A 27,336-nucleotide genomic window follows, 5' to 3' on the forward strand; every position below is an offset into this window, starting at 1 on the left:
AGGGCAGATATGGACATCTATATGGCTTATGAAGCATAAGAAGGAGTCTATAAGTATGTATAGAAAGCCCAAGATCGAGGACTCTTTGGCCAGAAATATGTTCCTTGGGTCAAATATGGACTGCTGTATGGCTGACGTGTCATCAGAAAGAGTCAACGAGTATATATGGAAAGGTCAAGTTTCGAGTACTCCTTGGCCAGAAAAAAATTCAGTATGTCAAATATGGACTTTTGTCAGGATGATATAACATCCGAAGATATCAATATGAATGTATAGTGTTCATCTTTTAGGACTATTTGGCCAGAAATATGTTCAGTACATCAAAAGGGGACATCTGAATAGGTGATTTATCATCAGAAAGAGTCTATAACTTTATATAGTTTAAAAACTTTTGAGGACCCTTTGACCAGAAATAAGTTCAAAAGGTCAAATATGTATATCTAAAAAGCTTATGTAGCATTAGAAGGAGTCTATGAGTATGTACAGAAAGTCCAAGATCAGTTACTCTTTGGCCATAAATATATTCCTTGGGTCAAATATGGACTTCTGTAAGGCTGATTTGATATCAGAAGGAGTCGATAAATATATAATAGTAAAAAATATTTTGAGGATTCTTTGGCCAAAAATTTGTTCAAGTGGTCAAATATGGACTACAGTCTGGCTGATAAAACATCATGAGAAGTCTGTATAGTACGAGAAATATGTATAGTAAGGTTAAAGTTCAAGGTCTCATTCCAGAAATATGTCCAGAAGGTCAAATATGGACTTCTGTATGGCTCATCAGAAGGAGTCTATATGTTTATGATAGTCAAAATCTTTTTGAGAACTCTTTGGTCTTTTTTTTTTTCAATCCGTCAAATATGGACTACGGTCTGCCTGATTTAACATTACTAGAAGTCAGTCTATATGTATAGTGAGTTAATGTTCACATACTCTGGCCAAAATATGTTCAGTGGGTGAAAAATGTACTACTGGCTGTTTAAAATAACATCACAAGAAGTCAATCTGTAGTATAGCAAGATAATGAGCAAGAACTCTTTGGCCAGAAATATGTTCAGTAGGTCAAAAGGGGACCTCTGTATAGCTGATTTATCATCAGAATGAGTCTATAACTTAATATAGTTTGAAATATTTTGAGGACACTTTGACCATAAATAAGTTCAAAGGGCAGATATGGACATCTATATGGCTTATGAAGCATCAGAAGGAGTCTATAAGTATGTATAGAAAGCCCAAGATCGAGGACTCTTTGACCAGAAATATGTTCCTTGGGTCAAATATGGACTGCTGTATGGCTGACGTGTCATCAGAAAGAGTCAACGAGTATATATGGAAAGGTCAAGTTTCGAGTACTCCTTGGCCAGAAAAAAATTCAGTATGTCAAATATGGACTTTTGTCAGGATGATATAACATCCGAAGATATCAATATGAATGTATAGTGTTCATCTTTTAGGACTATTTGGCCAGAAATACGTTCAGTACATCAAAACGGAGGTCTGTCCGATGTCCGAAAGAGTCTATAATTATGAATAGAAAGTTCACAAGATCAAGGAGTCTTCGGTCAGAAATATGTTCAACATGTCAAATCTGGACTTCTCTATGGCTAATGTATTATTAAGAGAAGTCAATAAGCAGAGAAAGTTAATGTTTAAAGACTCTTTGGCCACAAATGTGTTCAGTAGATTAAATAGTAACCTCTGTGTGGCTGAATTAACATAATAAGAAAGCCTTTGAGGACCCTTTGACAAGAAATAAGTTCAATAGGTCAAATATGGAATTCTATGTGGCTTGTGAACCATCAGAAGGAGTCTAGGAGTGAGAATACAAAGTTCAAGATTGAGGACTCTTTTCCAGAAATATGTTCCTTGGGTCAAATATGGACTACTTCATGTCTGACGTAACATCAGTTTGAGTGCTCTTTGACCCGAAATATGTTTAGTAGGTAAAAAAAGAGATCTCTGTATGGCTAATTTAACATTAGAATTAGTCTATAAGATTAAATAGCTTAAGTATGATATATTATATAAGATTATATATATTTAAAACCTTTTAAGGAGCCATTGACCAGAAATGAGTTTAACAGGTCAGATATGGACTTCTAAAATGGCTTATGAAGCATCAGAAGGAGTCTAGAGTATATATGGAAAGTTCAAGATCAAGTACTCTTTTTCCAGTAGTTGAAAAATGGACTTCTATATATGGCTATTTTATAAATATGGCTGATTTAACATCAGAAGGAGTCTAATAAGTTTATAATAGTAAAAACATTTTGAGGACTAATTGGCCAAAAATGTGTTCAGTCGGTCAAATATCGACTACTCCTTGCCAGATTTAACATCACAAGAAGTCAGTATGTACGTATAGTGAGTTAAGTTTCATGGTCTCTTGGCAGAAATATGATTAGTTGGTCAAAAAAAACCTTTGAGGACCCTTTGACCATAAATAAGTTCAATAGGTCAGATATGGACTTCTAAATTGCTTATGAAACATCAAAAGGAGTCTATACATACTATATGGGAAATTCAAGATCGAGTATATGTTCAGTAGGTCAAATATGCATATGGCTGATTTAACACCAGAAAGATTCTACGAGAATTTATAGAAAGTTCAAGATCGATTACTCTTGGGTTAGAAATATGTGCAGCAGGACAAAAATGGACTTCTGTCTGGCTAATACAACATCACAAGAAGTCAGTCTGTATGTATAGTAAGCTCTTTGGACAGAAAATATGTTCCGTAGGTCAAAGAGGGACCTCTGTATGCCTGATTTGACATATAACATATGTGCTTTCGCATTGCTTTGAAGGGAAATTATTGCATTTACCTCTTGCATTACAATGCATAGAATAAACTACTTCATACCTCATGTGCATGAAAAGATAACATGAGTTATGAACATATAACTCATTGCACAAACGATCTAAGAATTAGCGTTGAATAATAATGTAACTATAACAGTTCGTACTATAACAGTTCGATCTTTTATGCAGTGGAGTTTGATCGTGTGTGAAATGCAATGCAACAGCACAAATTGTATTTCCTCAAAGCACAACTCAATGAGTTTGGGAATGAGTTAGTTCTGGGTGTGCAGTGCAATGCAATGCAATAACACACGTTATGTCTTGAGTTAGTTCTGGTGTGCAAAAAGTGCATAGCCTATGCATAGCCATAGCTTCAATGCACAACGTTACATCGTGTGTGCAATGCAATGCAACAAAGCATATGTTATCTCTTTAATGAACATGGGAATGAGTTATGTTCTGGTGTTTAATGCAATGCAAGAAGTGCACAGCCAATATGTTTTTCTTCAATGTTGCACAACGTTAGATCGTTTGTGCAATGCCATGCAGCAAAACACATGTTATCTCTTTAATTAACATGGGAAGGAGTAAGGAGTTAACATGGAAGGTGTGCAATGCAATGCAATGAAATAAGTGCATAGCCTATGTTATTCTTCAATGCACAAATGCAATGCAGCAACAACACAAGATATCTCTTTAATGAACATGGGACTGAGTTAGTTCTGGTGTGCAATACAATGCAATGCAAGAAGTGCATGCCTATAAGTTATTCTTCAATGCACAACGTTAGATCGTTTGTGCAATGCATTGCAACAACACATATGTTATCTTTTAATGAACATGAGATTGAGTTAGTTCTGGTGTGCAATGCAATGCAATGCAAGAAGTGCATAGCCTATATTTTATTCTTCAATGCACAACGTTAGAGTTTGTGCAATGCACTGCAACAACACATTCGTTATCTCTTTAATGAACATGGGAATGAGTTAGTTCTGGTGTGCAATGCAATGCAATGCAATGCAACAAGTGCATAGCCTATATGTTATTCTTCAATGCACAACGTTAGATCGTTTGTGCAATGCAATGCAAGAAGTGCATAGCCTATATGTTATTCTTCAATGCACAACGTGAGATCGTTTGTGCAATGCAAGAAGTGCATAGCCTATGTTATTCTTCAATACACAACGTTAGATCGTTTGTGCAACAATGAAGCAAAACATATGTTATCTCTTTAATGAACATGGGAACGAGCTATGTTCTGGTGTTTAATGCAATACAATGCACGAAATGCATAGTCTATACGGTATTCTTCAAGACACAACGTTAGATCGTTTGTGCAATGCAATGCAATGCAATGCAAGAAATTCATAGCCTATGTTATTCTTCAATACACAACGTTAGATCGTTTGTGCAATGCAATGCAATAACATTCGTTATCTCTTCAATGAACATGGAAAGGATTTAGTTCTGGTGTGCAATGCAATGCAATGCAAGAAGTGCATAGCCTATGTTATTCTTGAAAGCACAACGTTAGATCGTTTTTGCAATGCAATGCAATTCGTTATCTCTTTAATGACTATGGAAAGGATTTAGTTATATCTTTAATGAACATGGGAATGAATTAGTTCTGGTGTGCAATGCAATGCAAGAAGTGCATAGCCTATATGTTATTCTTCAATGCACAACGTTAGATCGTTAGTGCAATGCACTGCAACAACACATTCGTTATCTCTTTAATGAACATGGGATTGAGTTAGTTCTGGTGTGCAATGCAAGAAGTGCATAGCCTATGTTATTCTTCAATGCACAACGTTAGATCGTTTGTGCAATGCAATGCAATAACATTCGTTATCTCTTTAATGAACATGGGAATGAATTAGTTCGGGTGTGCAATGCAATGCAATGCAAGAAGTGCATAGCCTATATGTTATTCTTCAATGCACAACGTTAGATCGTTTGTGCAATGCAATGCAATGCAAGAAATGCATAGCCTATGTTATTCTTGAAAGCACAACGTTAGATCGTTTGTGCAATGCAATGCAATAACATTCGTTATCTCTTTAATGAACAAGGGAAGGAGATATGCAATGCAATTCGTTATCTCTTTAATGACTATGGAAAGGATTTAGTTATATCTTTAATGAACATGGGAATGAGTTAGTTCTGGTGTGCAATGCAATGCAATGCAATGCAATGCAATGCAACAAGTGCATAGCCTATATGTTATTCTTCAATGCACAACGTTATATCGTTTGTGCAATGCAATAACATTCGTTATCTCTTTAATGAACATGGGAAGGAGTTATGTTCTGGTGTTTAATGCAATTGACGAAATGCATAGCCTATATGTTTTTCTTCAGTGCACCACGTTAGATCGTTTGTGCAATGCAATGCAAGAAGTGCATAGCCTATGTTATTCAATAACATAGATCGTTTGTGCAACAATGAAGCAAAACATATGTTATCTCTTTAATGAACATGGGAACGAGCTATGTTCTGGTGTTTAATGCAATACAATGCACGAAATGCATATTTGACCCAAGGAACATATATCTGGCCAAAGAGTCCTCGATCTTGGACTTTCTATGCATACTCATAGATATCCATATGTGACCTTTTGAACTTATTTCTGGTCAAAGTGTCCTCAAAAGTTTTTAAACTATATAAAGTTATAGACTACTTCTGATGATAAATAGGCTATACAGCGGTCCCCTTTTGACCTACTGAATATATTTCTGGCCAAACAGTTCTTGAACATTATCTGGCTATACTACAGATGATGAAGTGATGTTCTTGTGATGTTATATTAACCAGACAGTAGTCTATTTTTGACCTACTGAACATATTTCTGGCCAGAGTCCGTGAACATTAATTTACTATACTCATAGACTGACTTCTTGTAATGTTAAATCAGGCAGACAGTAGTCCATATTTGACCAATTGAAAAACAATTTGACCAAAGAGTTCTCAAAAGGATTTTGTCTATCATAAACTTATAGACACCTGATGTTAAATCAGCCATACAGAAGTCCATATTTGACCTTCTGAACATATTTCTGGACAGAGACCTTGAACTTTAACCTTACTATACAATTTTCCTACATTTGCAACATTGCATTTCACACACGATCAAACTCCACTGCATAAAAGATCGAACTGTTATAGTTAGATATAATAATACATTATTATTCAACGCTAATTCTTAGATCGTTTGTGCAATGAGTTATATGTTCATAACTCATGTTATCTTTTCATTGCACATGAGGTATGAAGTAGTTTATTCTATGCATTGTAATGCAAGAGGTCCCTCTTTGACCTACGGAACATATTTTCTGTCCAAAGAGTTCTTACTATACATACAGACTGACTTCTTGTGATATTGTATTAGCCAGACAGTAGTCCATTTTTGACCTGCTGCACATATTTCTGACCCTGATCTTGAACTCTCGATCTTTCTGATGTTACATTAGCCATACAAAAGTCCATTTTTGACCTACTGAACAAATTTCTGGACAAAGAGTCCTTGAACATTAACTTACTAAACATATAAGACTGACTTCTTGTGATGTTATATCAGCCAGACTTGTGGCAAAAGAGTCCTCAAAAGGTATTTTGTGTACTATTATAAACTTATAGACTCCTTCTGCTGTTAAATAAGCCATATAGAGGTGCATATTTGACCTACTGAACATATACTCGATCTTGAATTTCCCATACATACTCATAGACTCCTTTTGATGTTTCATAAGCAATTTAGAAGTCCATATCTGACCTATTGAACTTATTTCTGGTCAAAGGGTCCTCAAAGGTTTTTAAACTATGAAAACTTATAGACTCCTTCTGATGTTACATCACTCATAAAAAAGTAAATAGACCAACTAAACATATTTCTGCCAAGAGACCATGAAACTTAACTCACCATACGTACATACGACTTCTTGTGATGTTAAATCTGGCAAGGAGTAGTCGATATTTGACCGATTGAACACATTTTTGGCCAAAGATGTTTTTTACTATTATAAACTTATAGACTCCTTCTGATGTTAAATCAGCCATATAGAAGTCCATATTTCAACTACTGGAAAAAGAGTACTTGATCTTTCTATATATACTCTAGACTCCTTCTGATGCTTCATAAGCCATTTAAGAAGTCCATATCTGACCTGTTAAACTCATTTCTGGTCATTGGCTCCTTAAAAGGTTTTAAATATATATAATCTTATATATATAATTCTAATGTTAAATTAGCCATACAGAGATCCCTTTTTTTACCTACTAAACATATTTCGGGTCAAAGAGCACTCAAACTGATGTTACGTCAGACATGAAGTAAGTCCATATTTGACCCAAGGAACATATTTCTGGAAAAGAGTCCTCAATCTTGAACTTTGTATTCTCACTCCTAGACTCCTTCTGATGGTTCATAAGCCACATAGAATTCCATATTTGACCTATTGAACTTATTTCTTGTCAAAGGGTCCTCAAAGGCTTTCTTATTATGTTAATTCAGCCACACTGAGGTTACTATTTAAACTACTCAACACATTTGTGGCCAAAGAGTCTTTAAACATTAACTTTCTCTGCTTATTGCTTCTCTTAATAATACATTAGCCATAGAGAAGTCAAGATTTTACATGTTGAACATATTTCTGACCGAAGAGTCCTTGATCTTGAACTTTCTATTCATAATTATAGACTCTTTCAGACAGTACATCGGACAGACGTCCATTTTGATGTACTGAACATGTTTCTTGCCAAATACTCCTAAAATATGAACACAATACATTCAGATTGATATCTTCAGATGTTATATCATCCTGACAAAAGTCCAAATTTGACATACTGATTTTTTTTCTAGCCAAGGAGAACTTGAAACTTGACCTTTCCATATAAACTCGTTGACTCTTTCTGATGTTACGTCTGCCATACAGAAGTCCATATTTGACCCAAGGGACATATTTCTGGCCAAAAAGTCCTCGATCTTGGGCTTTCTACACATACTCATAGACTCCTTCTGATGCTTCATACGCCATATAGATGTCCATATCTGACATTTTGAACTTATTTCTGGTCAAAGTGTCCTCAACATTTTTTAAACTATATAAAGTTATAGACTCTTTCTGATGATAAATAAGCTATTCAGAGGTCCCCTTTTGACCTAATGAACATATTTCTGGCCAAAGAGTTCTTGAACAGTATATTGCTATACTACAGACTGACGTCTTGTGATGTTATATTTTCAGCCAGTAGTCAGTTTTTCACCCACTGAACATATTTCTGGCAAGAGTCCATGAACATTAAGTCATTATACATATAGACTGAATTCTCGTAATGTTAAATCAGGCAGACAGTAGTCCATATTTGACCTTCTGACCATATTTCAGGCCAGAGACCTTGAACATTTACCTTACTATACATATCTCCCCTACTATACAGACTTCTCGTGATGTTATTTCAGCCAGACAGTAGTCCATATTTGACCGATTTAACATATTTTTGCCAAAGAATCCTAAATGTTTTTTACTCTTAGAAACTGAAAGACTCTTTCTGATGTTAAATCAGCCATATAGAAGTCCATATTTGACCTTTTGAACCTATTTCTGGACAGAGACCTTGAACTTTAACCAGACTGTAGTCCATATTTGACCGATTTAACATATTTTGGGGCCAAAAAATCCCCCAAATGTTTTTTACTCTTAGAAACTCTTAGACTCCTTCTGATGTTAAATCAGCCATATAGAAGTCCATATTTGACCTTTTGAACCTATTTCAGGACAGAGACCTTGAACTTTAACCTTACTATACATATTTTTCATACTACACAGACTTCTCGTGATGTTATATCAGCCAGACTATATTTGACCAATTGAACATATTTTTGGCCAAAGAATCCTCAAAATGTTTTTTACTATTATAAACTTATCGACTCCTTCTGATGTCAAATCAGCCTTACAGAAGTCCATATTTGACCCAAGGAATATATTTATGGCCAAAGAGTCCTTGATCTTGGACTTTCTATACAAACTCATAGACTCCTTCTAATGCTACATAAGCCATATAGATATCCATATCTGACCTTTTGAACTTATTTCTGATCAAAGGGTCCTCAAAAGTTTTTAAACTATATAAAGTTATAGACTCTTTCTGATGATAAATCAGCTATTCAGAGGTCGTCCATATTAATTATTGAACATATTTCTGGCCAACAAGTCCATGAACTTGAACATTCTGTACATGCTCATCGACTCCTTTTAGTGTTTCATCAGCCAGAGAGTAGTCCATAATTGACCCACTGAAAATATTTCTGGTAAAAGAGCCCTCGATTTTGAACTTTCTATACATGTTCATTGACTCCTTATGATGATTCATCAGCCAGACAATTGTCCATAACTGACCTACTGAACATATTGCTCCCTGAAGAGTCTATGAACTTGAACTTTCTATTCATAATCATTGACTTCTTCTGATGTTTCATTAGCCAGACTGCAGGCCATATTTGACCTACTGAATTTATTTCTGGCAAAAGAGTCCTCGATCTTGAACTTTCTATACATGCTCATTGACTCCTTCTGATGTTTCACAAGCAGACAATAGTCCATAATTGACCCTATGAACATATTTCTAGTAAAGGAGTCCTCTGTCTTGAACTTTCTATAGATTCTCAGTGACTTCAGCCATGCAGTAGTTCTGATTTGACAACATGAACATATTTCTGACCGAAGAGTCCTCGATCTTGAACTTTCTGTTCATACTTATAAACTCTTTCAGATAGTACATCTGCCAGACAATTGTCCATAATGAAAATTAAATTTTTTCTGGCCAACGAGTCTATGTACTTGAACTTTCAATACATGCTCATTGACTCATTGATCATTGTTTCATCAGCCAGAGAGTAGTCCATAATTTACCTACTGAAATTATTTCTGGTAAAAGTGTCCTCGCTCTTGAACTTTCTATACATGCTCATTGACTCCTAATGCTGTTTCTTCAGCCATTTCAGTTCAGATTTGACATATTGAACATATTTCTGACTGAAGAGTCCTTGATCTTGAACTTTCTATTTATACTTACAGACTCTTTCAGATAATACATCGGCCAGACAATTGTCCATACTGACTGTTGAACATATTTCTGGCCAACAAGTCTATGAACTTGAACATTCTGTACATGCTCATCGACTCCTTTTAGTGTTTCATCAGCCAGAGAGTAGTCCATAATTGACCCACTGAAAATATTTCTGGTAAAAGAGCCCTCGATTTTGAACTTTCTATACATGTTCATTGACTCCTTATGATGATTCATCAGCCAGACAATTGTCCATAACTGACCTACTGAACATATTGCTCCCTGAAGAGTCTATGAACTTGAACTTTCTATTCATAATCATTGACTTCTTCTGATGTTTCATTAGCCAGACTGCAGGCCATATTTGACCTACTGAATATATTTCTGGCAAAAGAGTCCTCGATCTTGAACTTTCTATACATGCTCATTGACTCCTTCTGATGTTTCACAAGCAGACAATAGTCCATAATTGACCCTATGAACATATTTCTAGTAAAGGAGTCCTCTGTCTTGAACTTTCTATAGATTCTCAGTGACTTCAGCCATGCAGTAGTTCTGATTTGACAACATGAACATATTTCTGACCGAAGAGTCCTCGATCTTGAACTTTCTGTTCATACTTATAAACTCTTTCAGATAGTACATCTGCCAGACAATTGTCCATAATGAAAATTAAATTTTTTCTGGCCAACGAGTCTATGTACTTGAACTTTCTATACATGCTCATTGACTCATTGATCATTGTTTCATCAGCCAGAGAGTAGTCCATAATTTACCTACTGAAATTATTTCTGGTAAAAGTGTCCTCGCTCTTGAACTTTCTATACATGCTCATTGACTCCTAATGCTGTTTCTTCAGCCATTTCAGTTCAGATTTGACATATTGAACATATTTCTGACTGAAGAGTCCTTGATCTTGAACTTTCTATTTATACTTACAGACTCTTTCAGATAATACATCGGCCAGACAATTGTCCATACTGACTGTTGAACATATTTCTGGCCAACAAGTCTATGAACTTGAACTTTCTATACATGCTCATTGACGTTTTCTAGAGTTTCATCAGCCAGATAATTGACCCGCTGAAAATATTTCTGTTAAAAGAGTCTACAAACTTGAACTTTTTATATAAAATCATTAACTTCTTCTGATGTTTAATCAGCTAGACAGCAGTCCATATATGACCTACTGAACATTTTTCTGGCAAAAGACTCCTCGATCGTGAACTTTCTAAACACACTCAGACTCAGTATTTCAGATTTGAAATATTTAACATATTTCTGACCGAAGAGTAATTGATCTTGAACTTTCTATTCATGCTAATTGAGTCCTGATGAGCCAGAGAGCCAGAATTGATCGACTGAACATATTAATGGCCAAAGAGTCCTCAATCTTGAACTTTCTATACATATTTATAGATTCCTTCTGATGCTTCATAAGCCATATAAAAGTCCAAATCTGACCTATTGAACTTATTTCTTGTCAATGGGTCCTCAAAAGGTTTTAATCTATAGACTTCTTCTGATGTTAAATCAGCCAGACAGAGGCCCCTTTTTGAACTACTGAACATATTTCATGCCTAAGAGTACTCGAAACTTGACTTTTCTATACATACTCGTTGACTCCATCTGATGTTACATCAGCCATACAGAAGTCCATAATTGACCCAAGGAACATATTTCTGGCCAAAGAGTCCTCCATCCTAAACTTTCTATACATACTCATAGTCTCCTTCTGATTCTTCATAAGCCATATATATGTCCATATATGACCTATTATTATTTCTGGTCAAAAGTTTTCAAACCGCAAAAGTTTTCTCCTCAAAAGTTTTTAAACTATGTACAATTATAGACTCCTTCTGATGATAAATCAGACCAAAAAAGGTAAAATTTTTACACTGGAGTCAATATGTATAGAGAGTTAATGTTCAATGAAACTATGGCCAAAAATATATTCAGAGGGTCACATATGGACACCTGTTAAAGGGATGTATCATCAGAAGTAGTCTATGAGTATTTAGTAAGTTAACTTATGAGGATCTTTTTGCCAAAAATATTTTCAATTCGCCAGATATGGACATAGCTTATGAAGAATCAGGAGTCTATGAGTTTGTATAGAAAGCAGAAGATCTGAAGATCTTTCTTTGGCCAGAAATATGTTCCTTGGGTCAAACAGGGACTTCTGTATGTCTGACGTAACATCAGAAAGAGTCAACGAGTATATATGGAAAGGTCAAGTTTCGAGTACTCCTTGGCTAGAAAAAAATTCAGTATGTCAAATATGGACTTTTGTCAGGATGATATAACATCCGAAGACATCAGTCTGAATGTATAGTGTTAATCCTTTAGGACTCTTTGGCCAGAAATATGTTCAGTGGGTGAAAAATTGACTACTGGCTGAAAATATAACATCACAAGAAGTCAATCTGTAGTATAGCAATATAATGTTCAAGAACTCTTTGGCCAGAAATATGTTAATTAGGTCAAAAGGGGACCTCTGAATAGCTTATTTATCATCAGAAAGAGTCTATAATTTTATATAGTTTAAAAAATTTTGAGGACACTTTGACCAGAAATAAGTTCAAAATATGGACATCTATATGGCTTATGAAGCATCAGAAGGAGTCTATGAGTATAGAAAGCCCAAGATCGAGGACTCTTTGGCCAGAAATATGTTCCTTGGGTCAAATATGGACTTCTGTATGGCTGACGTAACATCAGAAAGAGTCAACGAGTATATATGGAAAGGTCAAGTTTCGAGTACTCCTTGGCTAGAAAAAAAATCAGTATGTCAAATATGGACTTTTGTCAGGATGATATAACATCCGAAGATATCAATCTGAATGTATAGTGTTCATCTTTTAGGGCTATTTGGCCAGAAATATGTTCAGTACATCAAAAGGGGACATCTGAATAGCTGATTTATCATCAGAAAGAGTCTATAACTTTATATAGTTTACAAACTTTTGAGGAACCTTTGATCAGAAATAAGTTCAAAAGGTCAGAGATGGATATCTATATGGCTTATGTAGCATTAGAAGGAGAAATTTGTATAGTAAGGTTAAAGTTCAAGGTCTCTGTCCAGAAATAGGTTCAAAAGGTCAAATATGGACTTCTATGTGGCTGATTTAACATCAGAAGGAGTCTATGAGTTTCTAAGAGTAAAAAACATTTGGGGGATTTTTTGGCCCCAAAATATGTTAAATCGGTCAAATATGGACTACAGTCTGGCGCTATAACATCACGAGAAGTCTGTATAGTAAGGGAAATATGTATAGTAAGGTACAATCTTCAAGGTCTCTGGCCAGAAATATGTTCAGAAGGTCAAATATGGACTTCTGTATGGCTGATTTAACATCAGAGGGAGTCTATATGTTTTTTCAATCTGTCAAATATGGACTACAGTCTGCCTGATTTAACATTACGAGAAGTCAGTCTATATGTATAGTGAGTTAATGTTCACATACTCTGGCCAGAAATATGTTCAGTGGGTGAAAAATGTACTACTGGCTGTTTAAAATAACATCACAAGAAGTCAATCTGTAGTATAGCAAGAACTCTTTGGCCAGAAATATGTTCAGTAGGTCAAAAGGGGACCTCTGTATAGCTGATTTATCACCAGAAGGAGTCTATAACTTTATATAGTTTAAAATATTTTGAGGACATTTTGACCAGAAATAAGTTCAAAAGGTCAGAAATGGACATCTCTATGGCGTATGAAGCATCAGAAGGAGTCTATGAGTATGTATAGAAAGCCCAAGATCGAGGACTCTTTGGCCAGAAATATGTCCCTTGGGTCAAATATGGACTTCTGTTTGGCAGACATAACATCAGAAAGAGTCAACGAGTATATATGGAAAGGTCAAGTTTCGAGTACTCCTTGGCCAGAAAAAAATTCAGTATGTCAAATATGGACTTTTGTCAGGATGATATAACATCCGAAGATATCAATATGAATGTATAGTGTTCATCTTTTAGGACTATTTGGCCAGAAATACGTTCAGTACATCAAAACGGAGGTCTGTCCGATGTCCGAAAGAGTCTATAATTATGAATAGAAAGTTCACAAGATCAAGGAGTCTTCGGTCAGAAATATGTTCAACATGTCAAATCTGGACTTCTCTATGGCTAATGTATTATTAAGAGAAGTCAATAAGCAGAGAAAGTTAATGTTTAAAGACTCTTTGGCCACAAATGTGTTCAGTAGATTAAATAGTAACCTCTGTGTGGCTGAATTAACATAATAAGAAAGCCTTTGAGGACCCTTTGACAAGAAATAAGTTCAATAGGTCAAATATGGAATTCTATGTGGCTTGTGAACCATCAGAAGGAGTCTAGGAGTGAGAATACAAAGTTCAAGATTGAGGACTCTTTTCCAGAAATATGTTCCTTGGGTCAAATATGGACTACTTCATGTCTGACGTAACATCAGTTTGAGTGCTCTTTGACCCGAAATATGTTTAGTAGGTAAAAAAAGAGATCTCTGTATGGCTAATTTAACATTAGAATTAGTCTATAAGATTAAATAGCTTAAGTATGATATATTATATAAGATTATATATATTTAAAACCTTTTAAGGAGCCATTGACCAGAAATGAGTTTAACAGGTCAGATATGGACTTCTAAAATGGCTTATGAAGCATCAGAAGGAGTCTAGAGTATATATGGAAAGTTCAAGATCAAGTACTCTTTTTCCGGTAGTTGAAAAATGGACTTCTATATGGCTGATTTAACATCAGAAGGAGTCTAAGTTTATAATAGTAAAAACATTTTGAGGACTAATTGGCCAAAAATGTGTTCAGTCGGTCAAATATCGACTACTCCTTGCCAGATTTAACATCACAAGAAGTCAGTATGTACGTATAGTGAGTTAAGTTTCATGGTCTCTTGGCAGAAATATGTTTAGTTGGTCAAAAAAAACCTTTGAGGACACTTTGACCATAAATAAGTTCAAAGGGCAGATATGGACATCTATATGGCTTATGAAGCATAAGAAGGAGTCTATAAGTATGTATAGAAAGCCCAAGATCGAGGACTCTTTGGCCAGAAATATGTTCCTTGGGTCAAATATGGACTGCTGTATGGCTGACGTGTCATCAGAAAGAGTCAACGAGTATATATGGAAAGGTCAAGTTTCGAGTACTCCTTGGCCAGAAAAAAATTCAGTATGTCAAATATGGACTTTTGTCAGGATGATATAACATCCGAAGATATCAATATGAATGTATAGTGTTCATCTTTTAGGACTATTTGGCCAGAAATATGTTCAGTACATCAAAAGGGGACATCTGAATAGGTGATTTATCATCAGAAAGAGTCTATAACTTTATATAGTTTAAAAACTTTTGAGGACCCTTTGACCAGAAATAAGTTCAAAAGGTCAAATATGTATATCTAAAAAGCTTATGTAGCATTAGAAGGAGTCTATGAGTATGTACAGAAAGTCCAAGATCAGTTACTCTTTGGCCATAAATATATTCCTTGGGTCAAATATGGACTTCTGTAAGGCTGATTTGATATCAGAAGGAGTCGATAAATATATAATAGTAAAAAATATTTTGAGGATTCTTTGGCCAAAAATTTGTTCAAGTGGTCAAATATGGACTACAGTCTGGCTGATAAAACATCATGAGAAGTCTGTATAGTACGAGAAATATGTATAGTAAGGTTAAAGTTCAAGGTCTCATTCCAGAAATATGTCCAGAAGGTCAAATATGGACTTCTGTATGGCTCATCAGAAGGAGTCTATATGTTTATGATAGTCAAAATCTTTTTGAGAACTCTTTGGTCTTTTTTTTTTTCAATCCGTCAAATATGGACTACGGTCTGCCTGATTTAACATTACTAGAAGTCAGTCTATATGTATAGTGAGTTAATGTTCACATACTCTGGCCAAAATATGTTCAGTGGGTGAAAAATGTACTACTGGCTGTTTAAAATAACATCACAAGAAGTCAATCTGTAGTATAGCAAGATAATGAGCAAGAACTCTTTGGCCAGAAATATGTTCAGTAGGTCAAAAGGGGACCTCTGTATAGCTGATTTATCATCAGAATGAGTCTATAACTTAATATAGTTTGAAATATTTTGAGGACACTTTGACCATAAATAAGTTCAAAGGGCAGATATGGACATCTATATGGCTTATGAAGCATCAGAAGGAGTCTATAAGTATGTATAGAAAGCCCAAGATCGAGGACTCTTTGACCAGAAATATGTTCCTTGGGTCAAATATGGACTGCTGTATGGCTGACGTGTCATCAGAAAGAGTCAACGAGTATATATGGAAAGGTCAAGTTTCGAGTACTCCTTGGCCAGAAAAAAATTCAGTATGTCAAATATGGACTTTTGTCAGGATGATATAACATCCGAAGATATCAATATGAATGTATAGTGTTCATCCTTTAGGACTATTTGGCCAGAAATACGTTCAGTACATCAAAACGGAGGTCTGTCCGATGTCCGAAAGAGTCTATAATTATGAATAGAAAGTTCACAAGATCAAGGAGTCTTCGGTCAGAAATATGTTCAACATGTCAAATCTGGACTTCTCTATGGCTAATGTATTATTAAGAGAAGTCAATAAGCAGAGAAAGTTAATGTTTAAAGACTCTTTGGCCACAAATGTGTTCAGTAGATTAAATAGTAACCTCTGTGTGGCTGAATTAACATAATAAGAAAGCCTTTGAGGACCCTTTGACAAGAAATAAGTTCAATAGGTCAAATATGGAATTCTATGTGGCTTGTGACCATCAGAAGGAGTCTAGGAGTGAGAATACAAAGTTCAAGATTGAGGACTCTTTTCCAGAAATATGTTCCTTGGGTCAAATATGGACTACTTCATGTCTGACGTAACATCAGTTTGAGTGCTCTTTGACCCGAAATATGTTTAGTAGGTAAAAAAAGAGATCTCTGTATGGCTAATTTAACATTAGAATTAGTCTATAAGATTAAATAGCTTAAGTATGATATATTATATAAGATTATATATATTTAAAACCTTTTAAGGAGCCATTGACCAGAAATGAGTTTAACAGGTCAGATATGGACTTCTAAAATGGCTTATGAAGCATCAGAAGGAGTCTAGAGTATATATGGAAAGTTCAAGATCAAGTACTCTTTTTCCAGTAGTTGAAAAATGGACTTCTATATATGGCTATTTTATAAATATGGCTGATTTAACATCAGAAGGAGTCTAATAAGTTTATAATAGTAAAAACATTTTGAGGACTAATTGGCCAAAAATGTGTTCAGTCGGTCAAATATCGACTACTCCTTGCCAGATTTAACATCACAAGAAGTCAGTATGTACGTATAGTGAGTTAAGTTTCATGGTCTCTTGGCAGAAATATGATTAGTTGGTCAAAAAAAACCTTTGAGGACCCTTTGACCATAAATAAGTTCAATAGGTCAGATATGGACTTCTAAATTGCTTATGAAACATCAAAAGGAGTCTATACATACTATATGGGAAATTCAAGATCGAGTATATGTTCAGTAGGTCAAATATGCATATGGCTGATTTAACACCAGAAAGATTCTACGAGAATTTATAGAAAGTTCAAGATCGATTACTCTTGGGTTAGAAATATGTGCAGCAGGACAAAAATGGACTTCTGTCTGGCTAATACAACATCACAAGAAGTCAGTCTGTATGTATAGTAAGCTCTTTGGACAGAAAATATGTTCCGTAGGTCAAAGAGGGACCTCTGTATGCCTGATTTGACATATAACATATGTGCTTTCGCATTGCTTTGAAGGGAAATTATTGCATTTACCTCTTGCATTACAATGCATAGAATAAACTACTTCATACCTCATGTGCAATGAAAAGATAACATGAGTTATGAACATATAACTCATTGCACAAACGATCTAAGAATTAGCGTTGAATAATAATGTAACTATAACAGTTCGTACTATAACAGTTCGATCTTTTATGCAGTGGAGTTTGATCGTGTGTGAAATGCAATGCAACAGCACAAATTGTATTTCCTCAAAGCACAACTCAATGAGTTTGGGAATGAGTTAGTTCTGGGTGTGCAGTGCAATGCAATGCAATAACACACGTTATGTCTTGAGTTAGTTCTGGTGTGCAAAAAGTGCATAGCCTATGCATAGCCATAGCTTCAATGCACAACGTTACATCGTGTGTGCAATGCAATGCAACAAAGCATATGTTATCTCTTTAATGAACATGGGAATGAGTTATGTTCTGGTGTTTAATGCAATGCAAGAAGTGCACAGCCAATATGTTTTTCTTCAATGTTGCACAACGTTAGATCGTTTGTGCAATGCCATGCAGCAAAACACATGTTATCTCTTTAATTAACATGGGAAGGAGTAAGGAGTTAACATGGAAGGTGTGCAATGCAATGCAATGAAATAAGTGCATAGCCTATGTTATTCTTCAATGCACAAATGCAATGCAGCAACAACACAAGATATCTCTTTAATGAACATGGGACTGAGTTAGTTCTGGTGTGCAATACAATGCAATGCAAGAAGTGCATGCCTATAAGTTATTCTTCAATGCACAACGTTAGATCGTTTGTGCAATGCATTGCAACAACACATATGTTATCTTTTAATGAACATGAGATTGAGTTAGTTCTGGTGTGCAATGCAATGCAATGCAAGAAGTGCATAGCCTATATTTTATTCTTCAATGCACAACGTTAGAGTTTGTGCAATGCACTGCAACAACACATTCGTTATCTCTTTAATGAACATGGGAATGAGTTAGTTCTGGTGTGCAATGCAATGCAATGCAATGCAACAAGTGCATAGCCTATATGTTATTCTTCAATGCACAACGTTAGATCGTTTGTGCAATGCAATGCAAGAAGTGCATAGCCTATATGTTATTCTTCAATGCACAACGTGAGATCGTTTGTGCAATGCAAGAAGTGCATAGCCTATGTTATTCTTCAATACACAACGTTAGATCGTTTGTGCAACAATGAAGCAAAACATATGTTATCTCTTTAATGAACATGGGAACGAGCTATGTTCTGGTGTTTAATGCAATACAATGCACGAAATGCATAGTCTATACGGTATTCTTCAAGACACAACGTTAGATCGTTTGTGCAATGCAATGCAATGCAATGCAAGAAATTCATAGCCTATGTTATTCTTCAATACACAACGTTAGATCGTTTGTGCAATGCAATGCAATAACATTCGTTATCTCTTCAATGAACATGGAAAGGATTTAGTTCTGGTGTGCAATGCAATGCAATGCAAGAAGTGCATAGCCTATGTTATTCTTGAAAGCACAACGTTAGATCGTTTTTGCAATGCAATGCAATTCGTTATCTCTTTAATGACTATGGAAAGGATTTAGTTATATCTTTAATGAACATGGGAATGAATTAGTTCTGGTGTGCAATGCAATGCAAGAAGTGCATAGCCTATATGTTATTCTTCAATGCACAACGTTAGATCGTTAGTGCAATGCACTGCAACAACACATTCGTTATCTCTTTAATGAACATGGGATTGAGTTAGTTCTGGTGTGCAATGCAAGAAGTGCATAGCCTATGTTATTCTTCAATGCACAACGTTAGATCGTTTGTGCAATGCAATGCAATAACATTCGTTATCTCTTTAATGAACATGGGAATGAATTAGTTCGGGTGTGCAATGCAATGCAATGCAAGAAGTGCATAGCCTATATGTTATTCTTCAATGCACAACGTTAGATCGTTTGTGCAATGCAATGCAATGCAAGAAATGCATAGCCTATGTTATTCTTGAAAGCACAACGTTAGATCGTTTGTGCAATGCAATGCAATAACATTCGTTATCTCTTTAATGAACAAGGGAAGGAGATATGCAATGCAATTCGTTATCTCTTTAATGACTATGGAAAGGATTTAGTTATATCTTTAATGAACATGGGAATGAGTTAGTTCTGGTGTGCAATGCAATGCAATGCAATGCAATGCAATGCAACAAGTGCATAGCCTATATGTTATTCTTCAATGCACAACGTTAGATCGTTTGTGCAATGCAATAACATTCGTTATCTCTTTAATGAACATGGGAAGGAGTTATGTTCTGGTGTTTAATGCAATTGACGAAATGCATAGCCTATATGTTTTTCTTCAGTGCACCACGTTAGATCGTTTGTGCAATGCAATGCAAGAAGTGCATAGCCTATGTTATTCAATAACATAGATCGTTTGTGCAACAATGAAGCAAAACATATGTTATCTCTTTAATGAACATGGGAACGAGCTATGTTCTGGTGTTTAATGCAATACAATGCACGAAATGCATATTTGACCCAAGGAACATATATCTGGCCAAAGAGTCCTCGATCTTGGACTTTCTATGCATACTCATAGATATCCATATGTGACCTTTTGAACTTATTTCTGGTCAAAGTGTCCTCAAAAGTTTTTAAACTATATAAAGTTATAGACTACTTCTGATGATAAATAGGCTATACAGCGGTCCCCTTTTGACCTACTGAATATATTTCTGGCCAAACAGTTCTTGAACATTATCTGGCTATACTACAGATGATGAAGTGATGTTCTTGTGATGTTATATTAACCAGACAGTAGTCTATTTTTGACCTACTGAACATATTTCTGGCCAGAGTCCGTGAACATTAATTTACTATACTCATAGACTGACTTCTTGTAATGTTAAATCAGGCAGACAGTAGTCCATATTTGACCAATTGAAAAACAATTTGACCAAAGAGTTCTCAAAAGGATTTTGTCTATCATAAACTTATAGACACCTGATGTTAAATCAGCCATACAGAAGTCCATATTTGACCTTCTGAACATATTTCTGGACAGAGACCTTGAACTTTAACCTTACTATACAATTTTCCTACATTTGCAACATTGCATTTCACACACGATCAAACTCCACTGCATAAAAGATCGAACTGTTATAGTTAGATATAATAATACATTATTATTCAACGCTAATTCTTAGATCGTTTGTGCAATGAGTTATATGTTCATAACTCATGTTATCTTTTCATTGCACATGAGGTATGAAGTAGTTTATTCTATGCATTGTAATGCAAGAGGTCCCTCTTTGACCTACGGAACATATTTTCTGTCCAAAGAGTTCTTACTATACATACAGACTGACTTCTTGTGATATTGTATTAGCCAGACAGTAGTCCATTTTTGACCTGCTGCACATATTTCTGACCCTGATCTTGAACTCTCGATCTTTCTGATGTTACATTAGCCATACAAAAGTCCATTTTTGACCTACTGAACAAATTTCTGGACAAAGAGTCCTTGAACATTAACTTACTAAACATATAAGACTGACTTCTTGTGATGTTATATCAGCCAGACTTGTGGCAAAAGAGTCCTCAAAAGGTATTTTGTGTACTATTATAAACTTATAGACTCCTTCTGCTGTTAAATAAGCCATATAGAGGTGCATATTTGACCTACTGAACATATACTCGATCTTGAATTTCCCATACATACTCATAGACTCCTTTTGATGTTTCATAAGCAATTTAGAAGTCCATATCTGACCTATTGAACTTATTTCTGGTCAAAGGGTCCTCAAAGGTTTTTAAACTATGAAAACTTATAGACTCCTTCTGATGTTACATCACTCATAAAAAAGTAAATAGACCAACTAAACATATTTCTGCCAAGAGACCATGAAACTTAACTCACCATACGTACATACGACTTCTTGTGATGTTAAATCTGGCAAGGAGTAGTCGATATTTGACCGATTGAACACATTTTTGGCCAAAGATGTTTTTTACTATTATAAACTTATAGACTCCTTCTGATGTTAAATCAGCCATATAGAAGTCCATATTTCAACTACTGGAAAAAGAGTACTTGATCTTTCTATATATACTCTAGACTCCTTCTGATGCTTCATAAGCCATTTTAGAAGTCCATATCTGACCTGTTAAACTCATTTCTGGTCATTGGCTCCTTAAAAGGTTTTAAATATACATAATCTTATATATATAATTCTAATGTTAAATTAGCCATACAGAGATCCCTTTTTTTACCTACTAAACATATTTCGGGTCAAAGAGCACTCAAACTGATGTTACGTCAGACATGAAGTAAGTCCATATTTGACCCAAGGAACATATTTCTGGAAAAGAGTCCTCAATCTTGAACTTTGTATTCTCACTCCTAGACTCCTTCTGATGGTTCATAAGCCACATAGAATTCCATATTTGACCTATTGAACTTATTTCTTGTCAAAGGGTCCTCAAAGGCTTTCTTATTATGTTAATTCAGCCACACTGAGGTTACTATTTAAACTACTCAACACATTTGTGGCCAAAGAGTCTTTAAACATTAACTTTCTCTGCTTATTGCTTCTCTTAATAATACATTAGCCATAGAGGTCAAGATTTTACATGTTGAACATATTTCTGACCGAAGAGTCCTTGATCTTGAACTTTCTATTCATAATTATAGACTCTTTCAGACAGTACATCGGACAGACGTCCATTTTGATGTACTGAACATGTTTCTTGCCAAATACTCCTAAAATATGAACACAATACATTCAGATTGATATCTTCAGATGTTATATCATCCTGACAAAAGTCCAAATTTGACATACTGATTTTTTTTCTAGCCAAGGAGAACTTGAAACTTGACCTTTCCATATAAACTCGTTGACTCTTTCTGATGTTACGTCTGCCATACAGAAGTCCATATTTGACCCAAGGGACATATTTCTGGCCAAAAAGTCCTCGATCTTGGGCTTTCTACACATACTCATAGACTCCTTCTGATGCTTCATACGCCATATAGATGTCCATATCTGACATTTTGAACTTATTTCTGGTCAAAGTGTCCTCAACATTTTTTAAACTATATAAAGTTATAGACTCTTTCTGATGATAAATAAGCTATTCAGAGGTCCCCTTTTGACCTAATGAACATATTTCTGGCCAAAGAGTTCTTGAACAGTATATTGCTATACTACAGACTGACGTCTTGTGATGTTATATTTTCAGCCAGTAGTCAGTTTTTCACCCACTGAACATATTTCTGGCAAGAGTCCATGAACATTAAGTCATTATACATATAGACTGAATTCTCGTAATGTTAAATCAGGCAGACAGTAGTCCATATTTGACCTTCTGACCATATTTCAGGCCAGAGACCTTGAACATTTACCTTACTATACATATCTCCCCTACTATACAGACTTCTCGTGATGTTATTTCAGCCAGACAGTAGTCCATATTTGACCGATTTAACATATTTTTGCCAAAGAATCCTAAATGTTTTTTACTCTTAGAAACTGAAAGACTCTTTCTGATGTTAAATCAGCCATATAGAAGTCCATATTTGACCTTTTGAACCTATTTCTGGACAGAGACCTTGAACTTTAACCAGACTGTAGTCCATATTTGACCGATTTAACATATTTTGGGGCCAAAAAATCCCCCAAATGTTTTTTACTCTTAGAAACTCTTAGACTCCTTCTGATGTTAAATCAGCCATATAGAAGTCCATATTTGACCTTTTGAACCTATTTCAGGACAGAGACCTTGAACTTTAACCTTACTATACATATTTTTCATACTACACAGACTTCTCGTGATGTTATATCAGCCAGACTATATTTGACCAATTGAACATATTTTTGGCCAAAGAATCCTCAAAATGTTTTTTACTATTATAAACTTATCGACTCCTTCTGATGTCAAATCAGCCTTACAGAAGTCCATATTTGACCCAAGGAATATATTTATGGCCAAAGAGTCCTTGATCTTGGACTTTCTATACAAACTCATAGACTCCTTCTAATGCTACATAAGCCATATAGATATCCATATCTGACCTTTTGAACTTATTTCTGATCAAAGGGTCCTAAAAAGTTTTTAAACTATATAAAGTTATAGACTCTTTCTGATGATAAATCAGCTATTCAGAGGTCGTCCATATTAATTATTGAACATATTTCTGGCCAACAAGTCCATGAACTTGAACATTCTGTACATGCTCATCGACTCCTTTTAGTGTTTCATCAGCCAGAGAGTAGTCCATAATTGACCCACTGAAAATATTTCTGGTAAAAGAGCCCTCGATTTTGAACTTTCTATACATGTTCATTGACTCCTTATGATGATTCATCAGCCAGACAATTGTCCATAACTGACCTACTGAACATATTGCTCCCTGAAGAGTCTATGAACTTGAACTTTCTATTCATAATCATTGACTTCTTCTGATGTTTCATTAGCCAGACTGCAGGCCATATTTGACCTACTGAATATATTTCTGGCAAAAGAGTCCTCGATCTTGAACTTTCTATACATGCTCATTGACTCCTTCTGATGTTTCACAAGCAGACAATAGTCCATAATTGACCCTATGAACATATTTCTAGTAAAGGAGTCCTCTGTCTTGAACTTTCTATAGATTCTCAGTGACTTCAGCCATGCAGTAGTTCTGATTTGACAACATGAACATATTTCTGACCGAAGAGTCCTCGATCTTGAACTTTCTGTTCATACTTATAAACTCTTTCAGATAGTACATCTGCCAGACAATTGTCCATAATGAAAATTAAATTTTTTCTGGCCAACGAGTCTATGTACTTGAACTTTCTATACATGCTCATTGACTCATTGATCATTGTTTCATCAGCCAGAGAGTAGTCCATAATTTACCTACTGAAATTATTTCTGGTAAAAGTGTCCTCGCTCTTGAACTTTCTATACATGCTCATTGACTCCTAATGCTGTTTCTTCAGCCATTTCAGTTCAGATTTGACATATTGAACATATTTCTGACTGAAGAGTCCTTGATCTTGAACTTTCTATTTATACTTACAGACTCTTTCAGATAATACATCGGCCAGACAATTGTCCATACTGACTGTTGAACATATTTCTGGCCAACAAGTCTATGAACTTGAACTTTCTATACATGCTCATTGACGTTTTCTAGAGTTTCATCAGCCAGATAATTGACCCGCTGAAAATATTTCTGTTAAAAGAGTCTACAAACTTGAACTTTTTATATAAAATCATTAACTTCTTCTGATGTTTAATCAGCTAGACAGCAGTCCATATATGACCTACTGAACATTTTTCTGGCAAAAGACTCCTCGATCGTGAACTTTCTAAACACACTCAGACTCAGTATTTCAGATTTGAAATATTTAACATATTTCTGACCGAAGAGTAATTGATCTTGAACTTTCTATTCATGCTAATTGAGTCCTGATGAGCCAGAGAGCCAGAATTGATCGACTGAACATATTAATGGCCAAAGAGTCCTCAATCTTGAACTTTCTATACATATTTATAGATTCCTTCTGATGCTTCATAAGCCATATAAAAGTCCAAATCTGACCTATTGAACTTATTTCTTGTCAATGGGTCCTCAAAAGGTTTTAATCTATAGACTTCTTCTGATGTTAAATCAGCCAGACAGAGGCCCCTTTTTGAACTACTGAACATATTTCATGCCTAAGAGTACTCGAAACTTGACTTTTCTATACATACTCGTTGACTCCATCTGATGTTACATCAGCCATACAGAAGTCCATAATTGACCCAAGGAACATATTTCTGGCCAAAGAGTCCTCCATCCTAAACTTTCTATACATACTCATAGTCTCCTTCTGATTCTTCATAAGCCATATATATGTCCATATATGACCTATTATTATTTCTGGTCAAAAGTTTTCAAACCGCAAAAGTTTTCTCCTCAAAAGTTTTTAAACTATGTACAATTATAGACTCCTTCTGATGATAAATCAGACCAAAAAAGGTAAAATTTTTACACTGGAGTCAATATGTATAGAGAGTTAATGTTCAATGAAACTATGGCCAAAAATATATTCAGAGGGTCACATATGGACACCTGTTAAAGGGATGTATCATCAGAAGTAGTCTATGAGTATTTAGTAAGTTAACTTATGAGGATCTTTTTGCCAAAAATATTTTCAATTCGCCAGATATGGACATAGCTTATGAAGAATCAGGAGTCTATGAGTTTGTATAGAAAGCAGAAGATCTGAAGATCTTTCTTTGGCCAGAAATATGTTCCTTGGGTCAAACAGGGACTTCTGTATGTCTGACGTAACATCAGAAAGAGTCAACGAGTATATATGGAAAGGTCAAGTTTCGAGTACTCCTTGGCTAGAAAAAAATTCAGTATGTCAAATATGGACTTTTGTCAGGATGATATAACATCCGAAGACATCAGTCTGAATGTATAGTGTTAATCCTTTAGGACTCTTTGGCCAGAAATATGTTCAGTGGGTGAAAAATTGACTACTGGCTGAAAATATAACATCACAAGAAGTCAATCTGTAGTATAGCAATATAATGTTCAAGAACTCTTTGGCCAGAAATATGTTACTTAGGTCAAAAGGGGACCTCTGAATAGCTTATTTATCATCAGAAAGAGTCTATAACTTTATATAGTTTAAAAAATTTTGAGGACACTTTGACCAGAAATAAGTTCAAAATATGGACATCTATATGGCTTATGAAGCATCAGAAGGAGTCTATGAGTATAGAAAGCCCAAGATCGAGGACTCTTTGGCCAGAAATATGTTCCTTGGGTCAAATATGGACTTCTGTATGGCTGACGTAACATCAGAAAGAGTCAACGAGTATATATGGAAAGGTCAAGTTTCGAGTACTCCTTGGCTAGAAAAAAAATCAGTATGTCAAATATGGACTTTTGTCAGGATGATATAACATCCGAAGATATCAATCTGAATGTATAGTGTTCATCTTTTAGGGCTATTTGGCCAGAAATATGTTCAGTACATCAAAAGGGGACATCTGAATAGCTGATTTATCATCAGAAAGAGTCTATAACTTTATATAGTTTACAAACTTTTGAGGAACCTTTGATCAGAAATAAGTTCAAAAGGTCAGAGATGGATATCTATATGGCTTATGTAGCATTAGAAGGAGAAATTTGTATAGTAAGGTTAAAGTTCAAGGTCTCTGTCCAGAAATAGGTTCAAAAGGTCAAATATGGACTTCTATGTGGCTGATTTAACATCAGAAGGAGTCTATGAGTTTCTAAGAGTAAAAAACATTTGGGGGATTTTTTGGCCCCAAAATATGTTAAATCGGTCAAATATGGACTACAGTCTGGCGCTATAACATCACGAGAAGTCTGTATAGTAAGGGAAATATGTATAGTAAGGTACAATCTTCAAGGTCTCTGGCCAGAAATATGTTCAGAAGGTCAAATATGGACTTCTGTATGGCTGATTTAACATCAGAGGGAGTCTATATGTTTTTTCAATCTGTCAAATATGGACTACAGTCTGCCTGATTTAACATTACGAGAAGTCAGTCTATATGTATAGTGAGTTAATGTTCACATACTCTGGCCAGAAATATGTTCAGTGGGTGAAAAATGTACTACTGGCTGTTTAAAATAACATCACAAGAAGTCAATCTGTAGTATAGCAAGATAATGAGCAAGAACTCTTTGGCCAGA

Source organism: Rutilus rutilus, assembly GCF_951802725.1.
Source record: "Rutilus rutilus genome assembly, chromosome: 16".
NCBI classification, from domain to species: Eukaryota; Metazoa; Chordata; class Actinopteri; order Cypriniformes; family Leuciscidae; genus Rutilus; species Rutilus rutilus.